Raw genomic sequence first — 12999 nt, 5'->3', positions numbered from 1 at the left:
GTCTTTTATCATCTACTTATTTTATTTTGTACAGAGAATGTTGAAAATATGATTACCTACTTCATCGTGCAAATAACTGTGTGTCTGAGCCTTACCCCAAGCTAAACCTCACCTTTCTATGAAAGGCTTTCTATGAAAGCACCTAGGTGAGCATGCTTGCACACAGGAGCACACACACTCCCTGGCTTACCATTTGGTTTAGATGCACATGCATATTGCAGTTCAGGATCTGGCCAACTTTCTTTGCAGCTTGTCATACTGGATCCCTTTAACATCTTTCCACGTTCAGTGCAAGGCACCTCTCTGCTTCTGGAACAGCCCCAGGTATGTACATGTGTGCACACACACAAACACACGGACACACACAGAGACACACAAAAGCACAGACACACATACATATGCACACACTCCTTCTAACTCCTCCTCACCCCCCAGCTCTCAGTGTACCCCTCACCTCATCTAGAACATCTTCCTTGATCCCCAAGACCAGGTTGAATATCACTCCAAGGGACCACTTCCACACCATTGTTTAGCACTAATGTTGCAATTGACACACTGTAATAGCCTGTAAATTTATCAGTAATTCTCACTAGAAATAAAGCCCCTGAATGACAGGGACCGTACCTTATTCACAGTTGTATCACTGAACAGTAAGTACAGGGCATGGCACGGTGAAGGAATTCCGTCAGCATTTTTTGAATAAATGAATAAAGGCCAGAATGACTGCAAAATTAGCTGCAGAATCCCTTTTTATATATTATTCCATCCTAGGTGATTTCATTAATTACCTTCTTACTTCTACCCACCCCTCTGGCATCTCTACGGACTGATTAACCTCTAGCAATTCCTATAGCAAAGACTTGTAGCTGCCTCCCGATGTTCATTCTTCCCTTTACTTTTGTGAAAGAACACTAGAGTTTTAGCAGAAAATACCAAAATAAGGTAGAAGACAGGGAGATATTTCCCATACTCCAGGTAAACTGGCCATTTGAATAATTACAGTCATTGAAATGTACACATAAATACTATATGGGACTTTTGGTGAGTCTTCTTAAAAGCAAAAATATATACCCTTCTTCAATCCTTCCACTCTCTTGCTGCTTCAGATGGGGAAGTGATGGCTGGTTCTCTAGCAGCCATACTGCACCATGAGGCAATATGTTAAGGATAGAAGAAGTCTGTGTTCCTGAGTTTTCTGGAGTCCCCGTCCCAGCCACACCATAGTACAACTTACTGCCAGACTTCCTTTTTCTCCTTCCTTTTCTCTCCTATAAGAGAAAAAAAAATCTCAGTAACCACTATTTCAGCTAGAAATAACCATTAACCATTATATCACAGCTAGATCTAATCCTGAGTACTACAACCAGTACAACCAGAGACTTTCTGTATCTAAGTCTTGGGGACCATTCCTTGTCCTTGCCCTGAGTAAGCCATGGAGTGGAAAAGGAATCAACATCCAGTCTGGCTAGGAAATTTTTCCATATATCTAGCTTTAGACTGATGTTTCCCCAGGGCTCTGTATCCTCTCATCCTCAGCAAAACTCTAAAGTGGCCAAAATCTATTTTCCACCCTTCCACTTTTTTTTCTACCAAACATGATTGCAAATGACTCAAAGATTTTTCCAAAAAAATATACTTGTGGTTTTTTTCTGAGTCTTAAAATTTTAAACCAGTGTTTCTCAAAGGTAGTCCCATATCTGCACCAAAATCTTCTAGGATTATTATTGTTAACAGGGAGTCCTGGCCTTAAACTAGACACACTTAGTCACAAGCTCTGGACACAGAGTGTCTACATTTTATAAGCACCCAAAGTTACTATGAGACATAACAGTCTGATAACCACTATCTTCAAACAGACACTACAGAGAAGTGTTGTTACCTCTGAAATCGTAATTCAGAGGGCCCCTCTTCCACTATAGAACCCAGGCTATATCCCATCCATCTTGCCAAAATTAGAGCTTTGAAAATTCTACTGATTTGCTGCCCTAAGTGTGGACCATGGACCAATGGTATCAGCATCCCTTATCAACAATGACACTCTTGGACCTCACTTCAGGCCTATGAAATCAGAATCTGCATTTAACAAGATTTCCAGGCATGTCCTAAGCAAGTTAGTGATTGGGAAGTACTGAGCTCCTGGACAGTGCCTTCTCTTGAAACATATCAGACCCTTTCTCCATTCCCATCATTTGGCTACGGGCTACAACTTACACTGTCCACAAACCTGTCACTTGCTGAGGCCAGTGCTAAAACTGTTTACCGAACATCTATTGAGCACCACAAAAAAAATGGTAGGAAGATGTCTGATGGTGAATATCATGTTGTCAACTTGACTAGGCTACATTAACCAGATAATTTGGTCAATTACTAATCTAGCTGTTGCTGTAAAGGTACTTTTCAGATGAGATTAACATTTATATTAAGACTCTGAGCAAAGCAGATTATCCTCCATAATGTGTGTGGGCCTCATTCAACCAGTTGAAGACCTTAAGAGAAAAAGACTGACCTATCATGAGGAAGATAGAGTGTTCTGCTAGCAGACATCATCCAGTCCCTGCACTCTACCCTGCAGATTTTGGACTTGCCAGCTTCCATGATTGCATGAGCCAACTTGTTACAATAAATCTGTGTGTGTATGTGTGTGTGTGTGTGTGTGTGTGTGTGTGTGTGTACGTATACATGTCATATATATACATATATATACACATACATGTACACACACGTATACGTACACACGTTATATATACACGTATATGTACACACACGTTATATATATGTGTGTATATGTACACATATATGTTATCTGTGTATATGCACACAAGTTTTATATATACACATAAATGTGCACACACATATGTCATATATACATGTATATGTACAACATATACCGCATATATATTATATATATGCATATATACACATGTGCATATACCACATATATTTTATATATGATAAATATTGTATATGATAAATATTGTATGATAAATATTTATATATGATAAATATTGTTGTCTCTCTTACATGTATAATATATAGATTCCTCCCATATATAATATATATTTATATATTTAAATATGCTTATAACTATATATAATATCTATAAATATTAATACAATTATATTTAACATATAATATTAAAGTATATATATAGATGTATAAATATTTATTATCTACACACACATTTTATTGGTTCTGTTTCTCTGGAGAGCCCTAACACAATATATTTGTATTATATATCCAATATACTACTAGTCGATATGTTGACTAATACAATATATTTGTTTCAAATTCATTGCAAAAGACCTTTGAACAATTATTTCAATATGAAATATGTTGCAGTTGGTTAAATGTATAGGAATGCATTGGAATGTTTAAATGTATAGAAATCTATCACTAGACACCAAGCTCCTTGAGGACAGGAAATATGTTTTTATTGCACATCTTATTCGTTTGCATGTATTCCTTTCAGTGTCTACTCAGTAAAATTTATTGAATGAATAAAAAATAATTGTATGCTTTGTATATATTTTATTATTGCAGTATATTATGAACACTAAGTGAAGAAGGGGAATATGTTTGCTTTTTTTTTTGACTTTGTAACATAGAAAAATTAAAAATTAAAAGACAAATTCTCCACTCTGAGATTACTGTTCTATGGGATACCTGAAATAGCACTCCCCTATTCTGCCTCATTTTCCTTTGTAGTTCATTATACCACCTGACATTTCATTTATGTATGATTTTGTTTTTTACTTGTCTTCTTCCTCTAGAATATACGTTTCATGGACTTTGTGAATGTTCAATAAATATGTGCTGAATGAATTCGTTTATCTGGGAGCATGAATGTGTGGTCAAGGCAGCAGTGCACTGCCTATCCACTAAAAATTACAAAAATATTTACATAATCAAGATGGAAGGAGCCGAATGCACTGCCTTGCTGTAGAATGGTGAAAAGTCCATCACGGTTTTGTCTTTCGTTGGTATAATAAGAAGTTGGCCTAGGTTAAACGTTCTCCAAAGTAACTCGTAGCAGCAGAGCCCCCTTTTGGAAATCAAATATTGTAAAAACCATGGTCACTCTGTTGCACCCAGAGGAAGGGTGACATTTTCTAATTTGCACAAAGGCTCCATAAGAACTAGAGGTAACCCTGCATGGGACACTAATACATAAGGCACAGAAAAACTGTTGCTTTCGTGAAAGCAGGGATGGAACCCTCTCCTCTGAGCTTCTGCTTTATCATTCCCTTGTGGTCCCTAAGGCATCTTTGGGGAAACAGAAGTTCCTGAAAAGCACTTTGAAAACCACATTATTCGATGTCTCTGGGGAGACTTCCAGTGCCAAGCATTGTTAATCAGGTGGGACTTTCAGTCTAAAAACAACTGAGGCTTAAGGAGGTGTGAAGTTTTGATAGAAGTTGATCCGGCACTGATTTCATAGAGATGCAAGAGGAGGGAGCCTGACAGTTAGCATCTGGAAGCATTGAGGTTATAATGGAACCAGGGGCAGTAAGCAGCCTGGATTTTAAGACTGAATCAAGATGGGCAAACCTAATTGCTTTTTTTTTTCTTTTCTTTTTCTTTTTTTAAAAAAGGCAGTGGGAATTTCATGATTAATAAAAGAGAGAGAGAAAATGAAGATGTAACATAACCTAATTTCAGTAAAGCACTTAATACAGTATCTAATAAAGTCTTACTTGCAAAATGAATTCAAATTGGATTGGATTTGAACTCTGGCATTCTACACTGGCTCAAAGCTGAGGTCTAGTGACATAGAAACCAAGGATAAAGGCGATGTGTGACATTACAGAGGTGTCTGGTGGCCGTGCCCCAGGAATCAGTGAAACTCTGGTGTTAGTTAACAGCTTCATTAATGATCTGCATGATGAGACAAAAGAGTATCTTAATGAATGTTATTGAAGAAACTGTGGGGAGATGCTGTGAATTCCAGTCTCAACTGAGAGGCTTGCAACAAGAAAATAAATATGCAGAAACAACTGGAGAGAAACACCTTAGAAGCTGATATTTTGGGGAAAATGGTTTACAAGATTTAGAGGAAATGTGTTTCTTTAGTCTTATAAAACAGCATTCTTAGAGATTTGAGTAAAACAAACATTTAACCCAACCATGAAATTAAATGCTAGTCTAGATGCCTAGGACAATCTGTTCCCCCAACAAAACTAATATATAAATAAATAACCACAGGGAATTATGAAGTAGCAGCTAGATAAAAGTCATTTTTTTTTCCTTTTCAGTTTTTCTTTATCTCTTGGGGTATTAGTGAGAGAACTCTGGTATAGGATGAATACAAGGAACAATAGAAAGGGATCGGACTTTTTTTAAAGGGGAGGAGGAAATGACATTAGCAGATAGAGGTAGCATTTGTAAATCCCATTCCCCACCCCCAGGTAAGAAGGATTTCAGTGGCCTCTTGAATTTGTTAAGACTAAGATTAAAAAAGAGAATTTGGTAATTCACATGATCTCAACATCCAGTACTTCTCTTCCACTCTCCCTCCACCTCCCCTGCCCTGAACTCTATATAGAAAGCCAACATACTCCATGATTAAAGTCATTCATTTATTTTTTTTGTCATTTCTATGTAACAAGATGAAAAGCAAATTTTTTTTTTTTAATTTTTTTTCCACGTTTTTTATTTATTTTTGGGACAGAGAGAGACAGAGCATGAACAGGGGAGGGGCAGAGAGAGAGGGAGACACAGAATCGGAAACAGGCTCCAGGCTCCGAGCCATCAGCCCAGAGCCTGACGCGGGGCTCGAACTCACAGACCGCGAGATCGTGGCCTGGCTGAAGTCGGACGCTTAACCGACTGCGCCACCCAGGCGCCCCAGCAAATTCTTTTTTTTTTAATGTTTAGTTTTGAAAGACAGAAACAGAACCTGAGTGGGGGAGGGGCAGAGAGAGAGAGGGAGACACAGAATCTGAAACAGGCTCCAGGCTCTGAGCTGTCAGCACAGAGCCCCACACAGGGCTCCAACTCACAAACTGTGAGATCATGACCTGAGCCAAAGTCCGATGCTTAACCGACTGAGCCACCCAGGCGCCCCATGAAAAGCAAATTCTTGACGTCAGAAAGTACACATTATAGTGGTGAGAACCAAAAGCATTAGTATTAAAAGAAACAAGTGTTCAAATTGAATGTAGGATAGGAAAATGGGTAAATTCAGGGAAATCTTCACAGAAAAGGAAGCATTTGTAACTTAAAGACTCAATAAGCATTTATCAGATGGTAAATCAGATCAGAGAACGGTGGATGGGAGGCAGCATTAGCAAACGATGGGGCAAAATAGTAGAAGGCACTAAATCATGACCAACCTTAGAAGCTATTCAAAGAAATTTCAATTTATCCTATCCATGTTGGGAAACCATTGGAGAAATCTGAGTCAGAGGATGACGTGGTTGGATATGTATGTTAATAAGATCATTCTGGGATCTAGAGTATTATAATGGTTCCCTCCCTCTCTGTCCTTCTCTTCCTACAGTCTAGTCTCAACAGCATGGCCAAACTCATCTCGGTAAAACATAACTCAGATCGTCACATCTGTTCAAAATGGCCAAGTGCTCCTATCCCAGAGAAACAGAAGTCCAGGTCCTTGCTATGACCTGTGAGATTCTATATGATACGGTCGCTAAGAACTTTTACCTCTTCTACCGCTCTCCCTTCTTGTCTTCTCCATTCCACGGGTGGACGCTGTACCTCTTTCCTCTTAATCACACCTGTCCCCCAGATACTTGCACCGATCAGTTCTTAGTTCTCCCAAAGCCTTGCTCAGATGCCACATTTGCAGAAAGACCATCCCTAACTGCCCTATCTAAAATCTCATCTCTCTCTCCCCAATACTTGTATATGCTCCTTCCTTGCTTTATCGTATAAACACTTATCATTTTCTAATATACTATGTAACTTACCTATTTTTTTTTTTTATCATTTGTCTCCTCCCACCAGAAGATAAGATCCATGAGGGCCGGAATTCTTGTTTATTTTGTTCACTGCTATAAGCCCTGTGCTCAGAATAGTTCCTGCTAATAGTAAATCCTCAATAAGTATTTATTGACTAAATGAATGAATGAGTGAACAAATGAAAGATAAATCCTATAGGATTGCAAATAGGAAGCTACTGCTGTTGTGAAGAAGCCTTAAACAAAGGCAATAGCAGCGCAGGTAGGAAAGTGAAAAAGGGTACCAGAGATACTTGGGATGCAGAATCAGCAGAAATTGAATTAATGGGGATTAAGACACTAGGAAACATTCAGGAAGAATAACCCCCAGGTTTCTGGTTAAGGTAACCAGCCAGATGGTGATTATATTTCCCTAGATAGGGAACATGTTAGAGCAGGAATGACAGAAAGGGAGAAGATAATGGATTCAGGTTTTGACATTTGAGTTCCAAATGTCTGATGGAAATTTGCCTGGATGTAAACAGTTGATTGTTAGATGTTCCATGTCTTGGAAAGAGTGTAGGAAGTACAGGTCTTTGTTTCCCTCCAGGGTTGTCTCTATGCGGATGAAATTCCAAATGAAGTTAGTCTGCTTCCCCACAGCGAGCCCTGAGTTGCAGAAAGTAGCAAAACCACCCAGACCATCAGACAGGAAGTCCAAGTGGTAAAGGTCAGTGAAGGTAGGTGAGAAGGCCAAGTCTCTGAGTAACAGGTGCAAAGAGCTCTGGCCAACGCTTATTTACTCATGCAATCATCTTGGGGGGAGGCTCTGCTATATACCAGGTACGTAGGCAGCCAGCGGAACAGCCTGGAGGATCAAGACCCTGGGAACTCAACAGACTAGTCAGATGACTCTGAAACAGGGCTCTGTTGGTTTCACTCATGTTCACATCCCCTAAGATAGAGGAAACATAGTGCTTATGATTAAACGAAGTTTCTAAGTAGAGATACTTCAACTATAGTTTCAATCTTATGAGGGAGCTAATAAGTGCTACTATCATCCCAAGTGAACTAAAAAAAGAGTTGAACACATTTTAAGAAAGATATTGTCACCAACGGTGACACATACATATGTTCACCTAACAGCCACTGAGTTAATCAGGAGCTTCATCATGAAGGCACATGAAAAACCACACAACTTTTGAACAACTCACTTTTTGCTGATAAATCAACATTTCCAGCCAAAGACACCAAATAAATGCGCTATAAGAAAGGCTATCTTGACACTATGGTTCTAGACAAAGATAAGCCCACTAATTTACTTGACTTGGTGGTTTCTGGTCAGAGAATATCATATGGAATGTGTTTGTATTGTGTGATATATTTGGATAAACCCCATTTTACTTTGTATTCATATACCAAGTGAGAGAGATGAACAGGTAGCATTTTCTGACTTTGTACTGTGTTTTGCATGTCCATTCTATATGTCTTGCAGCGCTCTCATGTTTAGCTTGATTTTGCCCTAGAGTTCTGTAAATGCTATAATTTTATTTTCATGTGCAACTTGAGAGCGAGACAACCCTACTACCAGAAGTCTGCCCATCTGGAAGTTGACTGCCCGACTTTTCATGATCTTCCAAAGAATGATCTCCTGGCACCCCAATCCATCTTCTCTTCTCATTGGTGAGTAATCATTACAATAAAACTTCACTACATTCCATGTTTTAAATAAATGACATTTATTTACTTTCAAATTGTTAAGAGTTAATAGAAACTTATTTATATTATTCAATTGATAATATTTTTCTACCTGTGAATAATGTTTGGGTATTTTGGGTTAGGTGGAATGCATCACAACTTTTTCCAATTAAACTCAGCAGAAAAAAAAATGTTTTTAATGACTTTTCACTTAGTGGCAAGGGTTTAAAAACAAATTAAAGTCATTAAATGAGGAGATGAGTTTCTGTTTTATCTTTCCAATATTTCTTTTTTGCAAATAACCACTTCTAATGAAATAATACAAGCAACTTGGTCCTTGTGTTTTGGGATGGTTTGGTTTTTGTTTGTTTTAAGAAAATTACCCCGTGATTCATCCTCACGATGCCTCTTTTTGTAAGTAGTTAGGTCTCACTTGAAAGCCTCTGCTTACGTGACCCAGAGGTTCCACCTCTGAATTCTTTTTTCCTTGCTGGGGAACTCAAAGCAGCAGAGCAGCAGTAACAGGCTAACCATGCCCTTCTGGACTGTCTGCAGATTCAATTTTCTCCAGGAAGTCCAGTTCCCAGCTAAGCTGAGTGACAGGAAAGCCTTGCCAAGATGGGAGCCCAAACTCTCAGGAATGCTTGAGCATATAATGATTGACAGCTGGAGTCCAGCTATTGGAAGGGAAGTGGGGCGGAGGGGGAGGGAGAGAGAATGAGTGAGTTGAGTTCTGCTGCAGTAGGGAAGGGGTGGAGGGTGAGGAGTAAGATCTGGAAGGGAATATATATGGATAACAAACACACACATGTTTTCGCACACACAAATGCAGACCATACACGAGAAAGCACTGAAGGAATCACACAGATGGAAAAACATGACATCCTCCTCTCAGACTCTTCTGCCCTAGTTAATGCACAGTGCTCAGAAATGTTTGCTAGGGCAGAATCTTACAATCAGGATTACGCCAAGGCACCTCAGATGTTATGAAAACTAAACCTGATCTGCCTTATTTCTGGAATGAATTTTCCTAGTTGTTTGTTTGTTTTTTTTTTTTTTATCTCATTGGATCCCTAAACCAAATCACTTGAATACTAAGCCCATTAAAAAAAAGAGGAGGGGGCTCAGTAAGCCCCTCAATCCCCAAAGGGTGCATGAGGGCTCTAATGTATGAGTTTTGCAAACAAGCTTTCTTTTACATGGAATCTGACTTATTCAAACGGTTCTGAGAAAAGAAATATGACATTCTCTCAAACTTGATCAGTGGTGACATGAGGGCTACATGGGTTTTCTTTTGGATTCTGACAGTTACAGAAAAACAAAACATAAACCAGTGTTACTAAAGGATGGATCTCCTCACAGCTCATCTTGCCTGGAAATTACTATTAATAGCAAAGAAATACATTCTATAAGAGACAAATCTACACTATTAGTGGTGGCATTAATGTGGTTTACACTTGACTAAAATCTAATAGAAGAGCTTGTCAACAATATAGACATTTCAAAATCATTAAAATCACTAAAAACAGCAGAGTCCCTATTTATTTCCAGCTTTATATTACAAAAAAATTTCAAACATATAGAATAATTTTAAGAATTAGGTCAAATGAATATCAATTTAAGTGACACCTAGATTCAACAATTATTTATATTCTTCATGTTTCCTTTACCTATAAATATACACATATTTTTTTTGCTAGATCAGTCGAAAGTAAATTGCAGATGACAAAACACTTTACCCATAAATACTTGAGTATGCAGCTCCTAAAAAATACATTCTCCTACAAAAACATAATTCTGCCATCACACCTAAGAAAATTACAATAACTCCATAATATCTTTGATCATCCAGTGTATATTTCATTTTCTTATCATGCCCAATATGACTTTTCAAGTTTTTTTTTTTTTTTTTTTTACATGGAAAATCAAGGTTCTCGCATTGCATTTGCATTTGCTCTGTGCCTTTGGTCTCTTTATTCTACAACAGTAGATCCACCTTTATGTTTTGCTCATGACACTGACTTTTTGAAAAGACCTTAACATCTCCTTGGCAGAGAGTTTTACATCTCAGATTTGACTTAATGTTTCCTCACAGCATTGTTTAACGGACTTCTCCATTCCCTTCACTTACTATCAACTGGAACTAAGATCTAAACATTGATTAGGCTCAGGTTAAATATTTTGGGCAAGAGTACTTATAGGAAATACTGTGTCTTCAGACTGCATCACCAGCCAGACACATAAAGTTAGGCTGTCCTAGTATTAAGGAGAGTATGTGTATCATCCTTGCCACATCTTCTGATGATAAAGTTATGTTTTCCCTTTGCAATCGGCAACCTGTGGGCTGCTCTTTTGGCACCAGGCGAATACCCCATGTGCCAACAACCTCTCACCTGATGATTTTTCTCATCCATTTAGCATCCAGGTCCAAATCAAGACTTTCACTGGAGACCACAGAATGATGACTTTCTAATCCCACCATTCTTCTGCATTTAGTTGTGGGATTTATTTATTTTTTTTTTTTTATTTTTTGGTAGAGAAGAGCTTTCCCTCAACAATAAGGGATGAATTAGGATGAACTGTAGTTCTTCCTAAAAAGCATAAAGTAAATCCCTTATTTTTATTATTTTTTTCTTATTTTTAACCACTGCATTTCAATGTAAAGAGCTTATTGTAATAACCACTTCCAATATCATCAAAGGACTCTTGCTTAGTCTGGATTCATGGTTTTTATTTATTTGATGTTTTATATGTAATTATAATCATTATTCTTTTGATGCTCACACTGCCATAAATTTGGACCAGTGGAAGCCTCAAGGAAGCCTCTTAAGTTCTCCGAAGTGCTCCTGTTAGCCTTTAGAGTTTCTTTGTCTTCTAGCACAACATGCCCTGCTCATACTGTTCCTTGACTCAAATGTGCAATTAGTCACTTCTCTAATGAGCTCTGGTTGCTTTGAGTGGGAAATGGTATTTAGAAAACAAGATCCAGTATTAGATGTGCTAATTGCTACTGGGATATTATTATTTCTAAATAATAATTTTTAAAGGGCTAGTATTAACTGTAGTTTAATTTTAACCATGATTGTAGCTTAGCAGAGGCTTCCTTCACACCTACCAAATGGTCTGGACTTAACTATAGTAGATATTGCTACAATGAGGCTCAAATGAAGCAAACTTTTATCCAACTAGAAATCAGAGAAACATGGTTACTTTCTAGAACTAAAAATTTAAAATAAACATAAAAGAGATAGATGAATTCACTTAAAAATATTTCTTATCAACAAACAAGCAAACAAACAAACAAGCAAACAAAAGACTAGGCTGATCAGAAGGGGAGTTAGTAAGCCATAGCAACAAAGGAAAAGGAAGCTATCATGGGATTCAGGAGAGAAGGTAATCAGATCCAAGACTTACGCATCTGGACCGGGTGGTAGATATGTCCCCCAGGAGGATATAAATGAGGCTGAGGCCTTGAACCATCTCATCCCATCCCATGCTCAAGGATACCTTTCTGATTATGACTTGGCACCTACATTGGCTAGCTACTGTTACACAATGCTCCATAACAATGTAAAAACCTCAGAAGCTTTCAATAGCAAACACCTGTTTCTTGTTCATAGATCTTTGGGTTGGCTGTGGTTGCTCTGTTTTAGACTCCAGGTTGGGTTTAGATCTATTCCATGTGTCTCTCATTCCACGACTCAGGTTGAAGGAGCATGGCTACTTGCACACTCTTTTCATTATTCAGGGCAGGAATACAAGTGCAAGACAAACCACACAGGGACGTTTAAAACTTTGAGCTGAATGTTTTGTACAGTATCCCTCTCATATTCCATTGACCAAGTCAGGACACAGGGCTAAGCCCAAAGTCAGTGGGAGCAGATAAATATATTTTGCTCTCAATCATGACAACGGCAGGGAAAGAAGGAAGAACTGTGAACAAATAATACACACACCAAAAAAATCATCCCGTGAAGCACAAGCACAGGAAGAGACTGGGTCATTCTACCCTCCCCAAACTTATATTTCTTATGATAAACTAATAATTTGGCATCCTGGTCTCTGCAAATTTGATTAATATCAGTCTTTTCCAAAAATAAATGCATTTTGCACAGACTGACTAGTCAGCTTGTAGGTTTCAAGGTATTTGCCAAGAACTGTACAGGGACGACCCATGCAACTAAGCCTATATTTCATACATAATCATGTTCATATCTGGCCAATTGGGTATTTATTTTTGAGCACAGCATTCAATATTCATACAGAATTTGTATACCTTTCACCTACTTCTCATGCCCCATCACTTCAGTCATGATATTTAAGGGATGAAGTCACATACATCCTTAGGTCCAGCCAGAGACCACTGGTACTACTTGGTAGAACAGGAAGAACAGTGGACTTTGAT

The 12999-nt window shown here is 38.2% G+C and overlaps 1 long non-coding RNA gene across 1 annotated transcript; it reads right to left on the bottom strand.

Moving 5' to 3' along the window:
- Positions 1-229: 229 nt before the first annotated feature.
- LOC122223783 lies at positions 230-12047 on the bottom strand. Its single transcript, XR_006204472.1, has 3 exons — positions 12009-12047; positions 1235-1268; positions 230-309 (listed from the first exon to the last, which is right to left on the bottom strand). It is a non-coding gene; the product is annotated as an uncharacterized LOC122223783 (long non-coding RNA).
- Between the last annotated feature and the right edge of the window lie 952 nt (positions 12048-12999).

Source organism: Panthera leo, chromosome B4 (assembly GCF_018350215.1).
Source record: "Panthera leo isolate Ple1 chromosome B4, P.leo_Ple1_pat1.1, whole genome shotgun sequence".
Classification (NCBI taxonomy): domain Eukaryota; kingdom Metazoa; phylum Chordata; class Mammalia; order Carnivora; family Felidae; genus Panthera; species Panthera leo.
This window is presented reverse-complemented; position numbering and strand designations above follow the sequence as displayed.